Genomic DNA, 12,141 nt, shown 5'->3' with positions numbered 1-12,141 from the left:
CCTTCGGGATCTTAGCAATATAGATTTACAAGCCAAAGGCATGAAAAGATAAGGCCACTTAATGATCACGCCTGTTAATCTTTCCCCAAGGCTGTGTTGTGCTGACTTCAGACTCTGGCTTTTTGCAAAGGAGCTATTTGGATACAAACCTCAGCAGAACCAAATCCTGACTGAACTCAGACTCCTTTCCCATTCTGTACAATAGCAGTATTCGAGGGCTTAAAACAAAGCAAAACAAAAACCCTCTTCATGATTAGGAATTGGGAGTTGGCACTGAATACGTGCTGGATAGCGTTATCAACGGCTACTGGTCATTATGGCCCCATGTTATCTCCAGCATCAGAGACAGCATGCTTCTGAATACCAGTTGCTGGGAATGACAAACTGGAATGTGTGGTTACCTCCATGTCCTTCTGGTGAGATTTCCAGAGGTATCTGGTCAGCCAGTGTAGAAAACAGGAGGCTGGACTACCCAGGCCAGCCTAGTAGCTGGAGGCATGGTGTGGCTGTGCCTTTCTCCTGACCTCCATCCAACAGAGTCACTGCAGCATACAGAGAGTGGATGTGGTGTTGGAAAGATTGGTGCAGTGCTAACACGGCAGCAAGAGCACCAGATTGGCTCCACCAGTGTGTTTTCACCATGCCAGCCCCTCTCTCTCCATCTCAGTATACTGCCGTGATGGAGTAGGTCGAAGGTCAGGTGAGTGGCACATACAACAACACCCTCTACTGGGTCAGCCCATGCCAACCTGCTGCCTTCAAGATGTTTGAACGAAGGCTGACATAGGCCTTTCGTCTGATTCTGCAGGGGTCTTACAGCTTACTGATGAATCTGTTAAGGAAATAATACTTGCCCTGGCATGGGGCAAGAGAAGCACCCAAGTCAATACAGGTGGTTTTGAGCTTAGATGTGTGCTGTGCTTTTTTATTGTTGTTGTGTGAATTCTTTTGGGAAAGCATGATCAAACTTTACGTGCAAATAACTAAAAATATATTTTTGGAAATGGGTTAGATGCTGCAAGCTGAATTCCCAGCAGTCTTTCTTGAAACAAAATTATCACAGAGGTCACTTCCAGTTCAGCCTAGGGCCATTTTGGCTCATATTGATAAGTAGAACCCTAGGGTTACAAAACTATAGTTGCAGGCCCTCCTCAACCAAACTGAGGGTCTTCCAGAGGTTTTGGGCTACATCTCCCCTCATTCCTGACTTTCGACATCGCTCACTGGGGCCAATGAGCGCAGTAGGCCAAAGCGCTGAGATTGGCACCAGGTTGACAAAGGTCATTCTATGCATTCCCTTGCCCGAAGTCCTCCAGTGTTTGTCAATCTAATGGTTCAAGCTTGAGGGAATGCAGTCTGAGCACATTTTATGCTAGTGCCTGTCCTGTCTCCAACAGCAAAGAGGCTTTCTGGCAATCACTGACTCATTCTGTTCAAACACACCAAATTGGCATTTGTAGCTAAAGGCAGAATGATGAAACCAGATCTCTCTCTCTCTTTTTTTCTTTTTCTTTTTAAGAAAGTGACTTTCCTGTTCAGCTGCTGTGTAGGTTTGACCCAAGGCAGTAGCAGTATGTTTAATTTGATAGTAGACAAAACTCGTTTGTTCCTACTTAGAATCATGCACTGAAACATAATATATAGGAGAGGGAAAGGTAAGCAGGGGGAGTCCTGTTTCCTGGATGGGGAATATTTTTCAGTCTGGGGGTTGAATTTCCCAGTGGAAAATATTCATACTAGCAGGTGAGGCAAAGGATGCTGCTCTAAGAGGCCACATTGCAGTTATGCAAAAGGACAGAGGCTTCCAGTGGTGGGTGGTGCCCATTGGGACAGGTAGGGCAGGAAGAAGGGAGAGCAAATGTAGGTGGCACAGGAGCCAATGACAGGCAAAGCCATCTAATTCTAGAGCTGTTCCCATCCACCTCCCTTCTGAGTTCAAGAGGACAAGACTGTGACTAAGTAGGAGGGGGAAGCTGATCACTCTGGGAAGATTGCATTTCTCAGAGCTCCCTATGCACACTACCTTAAACTGTGTTTCATGTGTCTGTCATGAGAACCCACAATGGGGCATTTCAGGGTGGGATGGATAGGGACCCAGTGGATCCCAAACAAGTGTATTCCCCAGAAAGAGGCACAGTCAGGCCCCTGTGGTGCACAAGACTGGATCTCGGTGTGTTTTTTTCAGAATAAGAGAGAGGAAGGGAAAGGAGGAGGAGAACTAGTTTTTGCTCCTGCCACTAATGCAGCAATGAAATAAAATACATATAAGCTGAGCTAGGAGAAGGGGAGAACAGGAAGGGGAAAAGAAGAGTTGGGGGTGGCTCCTGCTGCTTGCCTCAGGCCGCCTATACCTTTGCGCCAGCCCTGCACACAACTCAGAGAAAGATGTAACATTTAAAATGTGGGGTAGCTTTCTGCCAGGCACAACTGTTGAAAACCACTTCCTTTTCTTTATGACTGAAACCATGGGCCTTTAAAACAATTATAACTTGATTTATACTCAGTGGGGCCTCAAGAAGCTGGGGGTGGGTGGGAATCATTTGTACACTGGCAATTGGGGTGTGGGGGATGTTAAGGGAGGGGCCGTACCTCTCATGCTCCTTCTAGGGTAGTTTGTCTCTTTACCCATCTGGCTCTAGTCTGCATATTGTGTCATGATTGTGTTATGTGATCACATTGTACTGTGGACAAACCTGCAGGGAGATTATATCACACCTTTCGCAACATACGACCTGTCTGAATGCAACCCATTGACCTGAGTGCGAAGAAGTTCCCAGCTCTCCTGCAGATTAGACCAGCCTGTAATATTTCTTCTTTGTCACCACGCCTCAGTTCAACCCCAGAACTTGTACGAGGGCAACTCCAAGATTTGCGAGTTTGAGGGCACAACTACCAGCTAACTCCCCATTCAGTCCTGGATGAATTCAGTCAGTTTTTCCTTTGCCAGTACTGTAAAAGTGTGTCACAAGCAATCTGGCATGCGAGGGGAGAAATAATTGGTGGTCAAAAGCATGCAGTCAAACCCCAGGTTCCAAACTAAGAAGCCTTAGTCTCATTAGGCATAAGGGATGAGGAAGAAATCTCCCACAGAGGATAGGACCCAGAGGGCAAGAACTGGATCACTCAGCCTAAATTACAAGAGAAAGTATTTAGGCTAAACATTAAGGCTAATGTCCTCAGGATTCTAGCTGTGTTGGAAGCTGGTGGGTTCTCTAGCTACTGTTCACCTCAGACTATCAAAGAACATTTGTTGCCATTCACCAGGCCCCATTGGCCTTCTCCTGTCCTAACCCTAATCTTATAGTTACTATGAAAAGGTTTTCTGGAAGAGAAAAAGCTTGAAAACCACTATTCTAAACTTTGAGTTTGTCTGTAACCAAATTTATGGGCTACCTTCTTGGGCACCACCTGCACAAGGTTGATGATGGTGATTTTATTAGTCACTTGACACATAAGTCTTACCTATTACATAAAACACATATTCCAATTAAAAATTCAGAGAAAGTGATAGATCACTTGGAAGAATGTTCATTTTGGCATTATGTGATGCTTACTGAGGCCCCCAAATAGGATGAATAATACATAGTCTACTGTACTTACACTGCTACACCATCATTGGTAAGCTTGAACATTTACCTTACTAACTTTTGTAGGAAACGTAAACAGGTTTCTATCTTTGCAGTTCAGTTTATCTGTCATGGATAGTTTAGTTGAGTTTTAGTTGATATTCCAACATTGCAGGAAGATTGGACGAGGTGACCTGTCCAGCTCTACAATTCTATGCCTTACCTCACATTGGTTATCCCTTAGAATTATAATAGTCTATGGTTTGTTAAATGCATTAGTCAGAGGAGGAGGGCATCTCGTTGAGCAACGTGAAGAGTCCTTTTCAGCTGACAAGGTCAAAGTCCTTCATCAGGTCTATGAAGGCGATGCTCTCGGTATTTCTCCTGCACTGGAACAGTGAGAAAATCATGTCAACTGTTGACCTTTCAGCTCGAAAGCCACATTGTGACTTGGGATAGATCCTGTTAGCAAGTAACTTAATCCCACAGTACTCAGAAGAGAGATTCCACCATGGTAGTTGTTACAATCACCTTTGTCCTTATAGCTCAACAACTCTTGCTCCCTAAAAAAAATTCTCAACAACTCTGATCTATCCTCTAATGACCAATGTGTAGATCACTGCCAGTTTTTTAAATAGTGTGAGTAGATCCCAATCTCTTGGGAGTTGGACGTGCCTGTTATAAGGGGTCACAATGCTGGAGTCACACATATCTTGTGGCACGAATCCTTTTCCCCAACACTGCAAGAGGAGGCCATGGCGGTGTGTCATGAGGGATTGAGGCTGGCTTTCAGCACTTCTTTTGGGATTCCACACTGTCCTGCAGTTTTCCCACATGCCTGGGAGTTGATGACATTCTTCAGTTTGTCAAGGGAGGGAGGGACACCTGGCTCTTCCAAACATCTGGATGCTGTCAATTGCTGTGTTGGATACCATGTTTCATCATGAATACAATTCTTGATAGTGCTCTGCCCTTTGCTGCTTAATAATAATACAGTGGTACCTCGGGTTAAGTACTTAATTCGTTCCGGAGGTCTGTTCTTAACCTGAAACTGTTCTTAACCTGAAGCACCACTTTAGCTAATGGGGCCTCCTGCTGCTGCCGCGCCGCTGGGGCCCAATTTCTGTTCTTATCCTGAAGCACCATTTCTGGGTTAGCGGAGTCTGTAACCTGAAGCGTAAGTAACCTGAAGCATATGTAACCCGAGGTATCACTGTACTAATACTAATACTTGAATTTGTATTGTTTATATTTATTTCTTCATCTGATTGCAAAGGAAATCCAACTACTCTGATCTTAGAACCTCAGTGGGAATCATCTGATGGGCTTGTTCCAGCCCTGAAGAATGCACAATTATTTTATAGAGTATGCAGGATACAGCTGCCTTGCACGGAAGGGAGGAGTCAGCTATTTCCATTGTAGCAACAAAGCAAGCAGGTTTTCCCAATAGGAACCTGTCCATGAGTTCTGCTTCCATGGGCTTTACTGCTTTACAGATCAGGTCCTTTGAGACGGAGGAGGAGAGAGAAATGAAACATTCATTTTTTATTTATTATTATTATTTAGGGATAAAAAAAATAGAGGAAGCAAGCAAGTGCTGGGTAAAAACAAAATAAAAACAAAATTGGCTGCATGGTAAACGATTGTTCTTCTGGGGATATACTGTATTAGCTCATTCAGAACCGAAGCCATTTTATTTCCAGGTGTCTTGAAACTCAGTACAAAACATACTGAGACTATCATAATAAAACATGATTGGAGCTGAACTGTTGCACACAACACAGGCATTAATAATGCTTTTTATATGAGCGCCTGGCCTATGTTATACATAATTTATTTTTAATTCTTAGGTGCTTAATGTGCTTCATTTTTTTCCCTCTACATCAGCAGTTGGCAGCAGCTGTAATGTGAGAAAACGTCTGAATGTTCATCGCTCTTAGACTCGACATTTATGATTGCTTAAGGGCTTTGTGTCTCTGACAGCAACAAATAAAGTTCACTTGCACACAACTCTGGGAAAGTCGCTAAAAGATAACACGACCAGAGAGAAAATTCTAAGCATCTGAAATAAATACAACCTAAGCATTTCCCCCCTAAATGTGTTATCTCGGCCTGAAAATTTACTGCTGGCAACAGGGATTTCTGGAGTCTATTAAAGGAAAATGCTATATATTTATGTTGCACACAGCCTATAGATGAAATCACAGCTGTACATATAAAAGCAGCCAGTTCTCTTTAAAGCAGGGTTTCCAAAAGGCAGGGACCCACAGCCCATATTCATGTAAGTAATAACACTTGTTTGATAGAATGAGGGTACCTGCAGGGACACACGTCTGAGAAATGAAATCAAAGGGCGGACATCTTCAAACACCACTCCTTCTTAGGAAAGCAGCTATCATAGTGGTTTCTTTTCCCTTTCAAAATATGTTTTGTTTTAATCGCCTACTAGTGATCTTGCTGCTATCCATAGCAGTAATAGCCACAGTGATCTCAGATTTAATATTCCTAACTACTTGGAGCCAACATAGTCCCAGCAGCTAGAGAAACCATGGAACTGGGTTTATTCCCACCTTAGCTATTCATGGCCTTGGACAAATCACTCTTCTCTTATAGCCAACATGGTGCCATCCTGATATGAACTTCTACTCCCAACAAGACCAGCCAGCATGGCCAATAGTCAGGGATGTTAGGAGTTGTCGTATGGTTTGCAACATCTGGAGAGCATCACATTGGCTACACCTAAGGCAGGGGTGGGGAACATGTGGTCCTCCAAATATTGTTGGACTCCAAGTCCCATTAGCCCCATACAGCAGAAACAAGGATTAAGGGATGGTGGGAGTTGGTATTCCAGGAAATCTGGGAGACCACAGAATCCCTACCCCTGGTCTTAGGGGATATCTTCACAACAGGGATGCCCCATCCCATTTTGCCACCTGAGGCCAAAGCCTCTCATATAGCAGGGTTGTGTGGCTTCACCTGCAGCTTCTGGGTTACGGTGAGATCTCGTGAGAAGTCTGTGAGATTTCACTGAAACCAAAAAGCCACAGTCACTGCTCCTTGCTTCTCTGGTGGTGTCAGCTGGAGTGTGCCGCCCCCCCGGGAGAAGTGAGGAGAAGTGATGGCAGTGTTAAGATCTCATGTGAGCTCAAGATCTCGCGAGATTTTGCCGGAAGATGTTGCAGGTTCTTCTTCTCACTTCTCTGGCAGCAGTGGCAGGGGTGGAGAACAGCCCATGGGGTGGGGGGTGGGGTGTTGCCTCTTAAGATTCTGCCACCTGAGGCGGCTGCCTCAGTCCGCCTCATGTTCACAAGTTGCTTCACACGTTGAATTAACTGCCGTTCCCACTTCCTGGGAATGGGGTGCAGCCTTGTGCTCATCTCAAAAAGGAATTGGGCCCTTCTAATGCTGGAAAGTGACTTCTTGGATCTACACCACAGATTCTATTTGCACAAAGCTTCCTCCATAGTCGTCGTCCTCATTTCTGCACCCTCCTTGCCTTGTACCTTTCCACAAGGAGAAAAATAAATAAATATTGTCAAGATGGAGTAGCTCATGAAAATGTCCCAAAGTGGATTTTAGAAAGATATTGTGCAGGTAATGTGATATGTCCCTTTAATTTTCGTTTCCTAATTATTTGCCTTCATCCAGCAGTACTAATGCTTAGTACTGCTTGATGACAGAGCACTTACCTGGGCGCATTTATGTAGACTGTCATGTTAGAATAAGAAATAAAAAAAATGTAATTATTTAAGTACCTACATTAGATCAAGGCTCTTCTCATCAGCAGCATCGTGGACCTGAGAGATTTCTAAATCATGATTTCATCTGAGAGAAAAGCTAATTTGGAAGAGGAGATATTCAAAGCGGAATCTGTCGTGGTGAGTTTCCCAAGTCCAAGCACTCATGAGCGAGAAATTAATAACTTTAAAAAAAAGAGATAAAAGGCTTCATCTCTGAAATTGGCTCAACAATTTTCGATATCAGATTAGCATTTCTCTTGCAATTCCTATCTCCGTAGTGGAACATCCTGTAAGGGAGTGCCTCTAAATTCAAACTATTAACATATTCCATTGCACAATGATATTTTAAAATAACCCAAGTGCCAAATGAAATACACAAAGAACTGGATCGTGATAAGGGTCCAACACTGAGACGTTGCCATAGCATTCCGCTATCCTCAGTGATCAAGACTGACCACTTTTTATTTGACTTGAAATATCAATTAGTGTCAAGCTCTTCTCTTGACACAGTTCCTTATTTCACCTAAATCAGCCCATATATATATATATATATATATGCAGGTTTTGGTGTCCTCGGGTGTCTTCCCGTGTAAAAGTTGGGGTGTCTAGGCGACGTTTCGACGAGGTCTCACTCGTCATCTTCAGGCTGGTGCTTTCGGCTTCTTGTTACTGGAACAGAGCGGGATCTCAATGTTTGAGTTCCTATAAATACTGTAGAGGGGGTGTGGTGTCTAGCCTCCAATGTTCTGGGCAGAGAGGAAGTTCCCAGGCTAGTGTGCCTTTTCTTCTTTTGTTCCTTAATTACTTGAGAGATACCTTGAGTGATTTCTTGAGTGATATCCTGAGTACCACTTAGGTGGGTCATTAGGTGTGGATTAGTTGCTAAAGTCTTTGTGTCTTGACCTCTTGAACTTTGTGAAGAGTTTTCCTGAGAAGATGGCTGTATTGCACTTAGTTGTGCTTTGGCTTGGCTTCGTGTATAGGGGCGAGCTGTGGTTTTGTGGCTTGTGTCAGCCAGAACTGTGTAGGGATTGCAGGGGGGTGCAGCATCCGGAGGTGCCACCATGGATTGGCTACTGGATGGTGTCAGTAATTCATCTGTGGAGAGGGTCTGGGTTTGGGTCTGGTGTGGTTGATTGGTGTTGGCGTTCTGTGTGCCTCTGGATCTGGTGTCAGTTTTTGTGGGGAGGGCTAATTTCCAGATGGACTAATTTCCACACCAGACCCAAACCCAGACCCTCTCCACAGATGAATTACTGACACCATCCAGTAGCCAATCCATGGTGGCACCTCCGGATGCTGCACCCCCCTGCAATCCCTACACAGATCTGGCTGACACAAGCCACAAAACCACAGCTCGCCCCTATACACGAAGCCAAGCCAAAGCACAACTAAGTGCAATACAGCCATCTTCTCAGGAAAACTCTTCACAAAGTTCAAGAGGTCAAGACACAAAGACTTTAGCAACTAATCCACACCTAATGACCCACCTAAGTGGTACTCAGGATATCACTCAAGAAATCACTCAAGGTATCTCTCAAGTAATTAAGGAACAAAAGAAGAAAAGGCACACTAGCCTGGGAACTTCCTCTCTGCCCAGAACATTGGAGGCTAGACACCACACCCCCTCTACAGTATTTATAGGAACTCAAACACTGAGATCCCGCTCTGTTCCAGTAACAAGAAGCCGAAAGCACCAGCCTGAAGATGACGAGTGAGACCTCGTCGAAACGTCGCCTAGACACCCCAACTTTTACACGGGAAGACACCCGAGGACACCAAAACCTGCATATATATATATATATATATATATATATATATATATATATATGTGTTCTGTATAAGATATTATATATATATATATATATATATATATATATATATATATAATATCTTATACAGAACACTTATTGACTATTCCTGTCAACCAGTTTTATTATTAATAATAGTTTTCACAATAATACTTTATACAGTGGTTATCATTTAATAAGTGCGGCACACAGATTTAAAACAAGATATCCCCACCCCACAGAAATAGTCTAAAAGGAAAAGGTGATAAAGAGGGAAGAGGAAATCAAGTAGAAGCCAGTTATTTAAGTTTTGTAGTATTTAGAATAATCCGCTTGAATGTCTCATCTCTGCTTTCTTGGTTTCCAGACTCAACATAAAATATTGAATCTTGCCATAATTTAGCTGGCCCCCCTAGACATTATATAATTTATTCCAATCCACTAAAATGATTCCGTGATCAGTGCATCCTAGCAATTGTTTGCCATTCAGGAGGGAGTCCTTGACTGCAGCTGGTGCAATTATTCTAGAACTGATCGAGAAGAGATTGTATTGTCTTTATGCTGCCATCAAAGGGATTGAGGAACTCTTTGATCCCTTCATGGTGCAATCTTGTGCATGCTTACTCAGAAGTCCAGTTATGCTGTGTTCAAAAGGGATTACCCCTAGGTAAGTATGCATAAGGTCGCAGTCTCAGTTCCTCTCTTTATATCCTTGGTGTCCTTCTGACTTGGTGGGGTTGAAACAAGAAACATCAAGTTGATGTGAAGGAAGGTAAGGTGGTTCTCATGTGGGACTGGGCCCATTTTGACTTGCTGAAATAGAGGTGGTGAATGTTGCAACCCCTTTCAGCCCGATTGCAACACAAACTCTTTGATCCATGGTCAAGCCAGTAAGTCTCAGTGACACGTTCCTGTGCATTGTTTGGATTGTAAAGGTGCCCTTGTGGAATTTGCCTTTGATTTCTGCACAATATCCGTCTATTTTCAGTAAGCTGCCATGAAATAACAGTAATCATTTTGTTTACTTGGCTTGACTCCTATGTAAAAAAATAGATTAGAAGGACCTCTTAGGGCATAGCTCAAAGTCTCTTGTTCTGCAGCTCCTTCAAAATTCATGGAAGAGAGATAACAATCTTTTGCCACAACCTGTTGCCTGGTCAAACTCCTCATATCCCAGGTGCACTTCTAAAGCATGTTCATTCCGTTCAGAGTGCTGACAGCTTTTCTTTATACATTTACAGTGGTACCTCGGGTTACATACGCTTCAGGTTACATTTGCTTCAGGTTACAGACTCCGCTGACCCAAAATATTACCTCTGGTTAAGAACTTTGCTTCAGGATGAGAACAGAAATTGCACGGTGGCGGCACGGCAGCAGCGGGAGGCCCCATTAGCTAAAGTGGTGCTTCAGGTTAAGAACAGTTTCAGGTTAAGAACGGACCTCCGGAACGAGTTAAGTATGTAACCAGAGGTACCGCTGTATTGTATTCATGGAATACATCAAGTATAGAACGTTCTTTGGTATGCAAGCTTTTCACCAGGATTTGGTGTATTATGTACTTGCATGAGTTGATTTCGGTGAACATGGTGTGTATCGCAAGTGAATGCTTCCAAGACACTTGGGCTTGGTTCGCATGTAGTGGCAAACCATGGTTTGGCTATTTGTGCTTGTTCACCCCTGTCTTTCTTCTCCTTCACATACTCCAGTTCCACAACTGACTTCCTGGTGAGCAGCAAACCAAGGTTTGCCATTACATTCAGATGCAAGGACAGGATATTGCTTTCATTTCTTTTCTGTAGGCAGAAGAAGACTCAAAGCGTGCGCGCGCGCACACACACACACACACACAGATATAGATTTATAACATTTATAAAATACAATCCTAACAATAAAACAAAAATCAAACCACATCATAAAAGCATGTCAACAAACAGGAAATAACATCTATCATTGCAGGCTCTATTACCTTGCTGGAATAAAACAAAAGCTCTTCCATAAGTTACCCAAAAAGGTCTCCTTGCCTGTCCTCACCAACTGTACTTCTGGTGGTGGTGGGAGCAATGAAGAAAGCTTAAAAAGAAAATGAAGATCTTGAGCAGAAATCCCTAGGCAACAGCTTTGGGAACCAACCCTCATGGGAAGTCTGGAACCACTAAAAAGCCATAGGAAGATAGGGTACTGCCACATACTGAGTGTAACTATTGGACTATCCAACTCAGTATTGCTGACACTGTCTGGCAGCTGCTCTCCACGGTCTCAGGGATGGGTCTCTCCCTGCCCTGCCTAGAGAGAGTGAACCTGGGTCTTTCTGCATATGGAACATGCCAGGCCATGGCCCTTCCCCATGTACGTTATGTGACAGAAGACTGCCTCTTGAGGTGGTGTCCTACAGCCTAACCCAAAACAGCTGTGAGTTGCTTAATAGTTAACATGACATTAGTTGATATGTGCAAAGAAGCCCATCCTTTGCAATGGGCAGCGATTGTGTCATTTCTGAGGAGGGCAAACCTGTCAAGAGCTCCACTGGGAGCTTCACTTTCTGCAAATTCTTCTTCCTTTTAAGGAAGCACAGATGCCATATCACTGTTAGATGCAGCAAGCGCTGAAATACTCTGTGGTAATCCATCTACATGGAGTTGCTGAGCAAGCACTTCTGGTGGTTCAAAGCTAGCTGTGAGTCAGGAGGATGCATATTTTAACTCTCTGTGTAACAGATACAGTATGTGGTTGAGGGCTTCCAAACAAAGCATCTCACAACTCTTCTTCTTTATTCTGAAAGGTGGCGGTGGCAGCAAGGTAGCTGCATGTACAACAACTCCATGCAATAAGGTATTTGTCAGAAACAGGTCCTCGCTGTAGTTGCAGATATTTTAGGAATGCTATCAGAAATGCCTGAAAACAGGGCATTGCAACTTCACGGTGAACCAATTTACACAAAAAGCTTAGTACCAGTTGCTCACAAGTGGTGCCAATGTGAGTGGTCATTCAATGTGTGATTTGGGTTGTTTTAGAACACTTTAAGAAGTCAATGGATCGCTCTTGTAA

The 12,141-nt window shown here is 43.6% G+C and overlaps 1 long non-coding RNA gene across 1 annotated transcript; it reads left to right on the top strand.

Moving 5' to 3' along the window:
* The first annotated feature begins 710 nt into the window (after positions 1–710).
* LOC310845882 lies at positions 711–5,576 on the top strand. Its single transcript, XR_014565026.1, has 2 exons — positions 711–892; positions 5,454–5,576. It is a non-coding gene; the product is annotated as an uncharacterized lncRNA (long non-coding RNA).
* Positions 5,577–12,141: the final 6,565 nt, after the last annotated feature.

Source organism: Podarcis gaigeae (assembly GCF_964106915.1).
Source record: "Podarcis gaigeae genome assembly, chromosome: 5".
Lineage (NCBI taxonomy): Eukaryota > Metazoa > Chordata > Lepidosauria > Squamata > Lacertidae > Podarcis > Podarcis gaigeae.
This window is presented reverse-complemented; position numbering and strand designations above follow the sequence as displayed.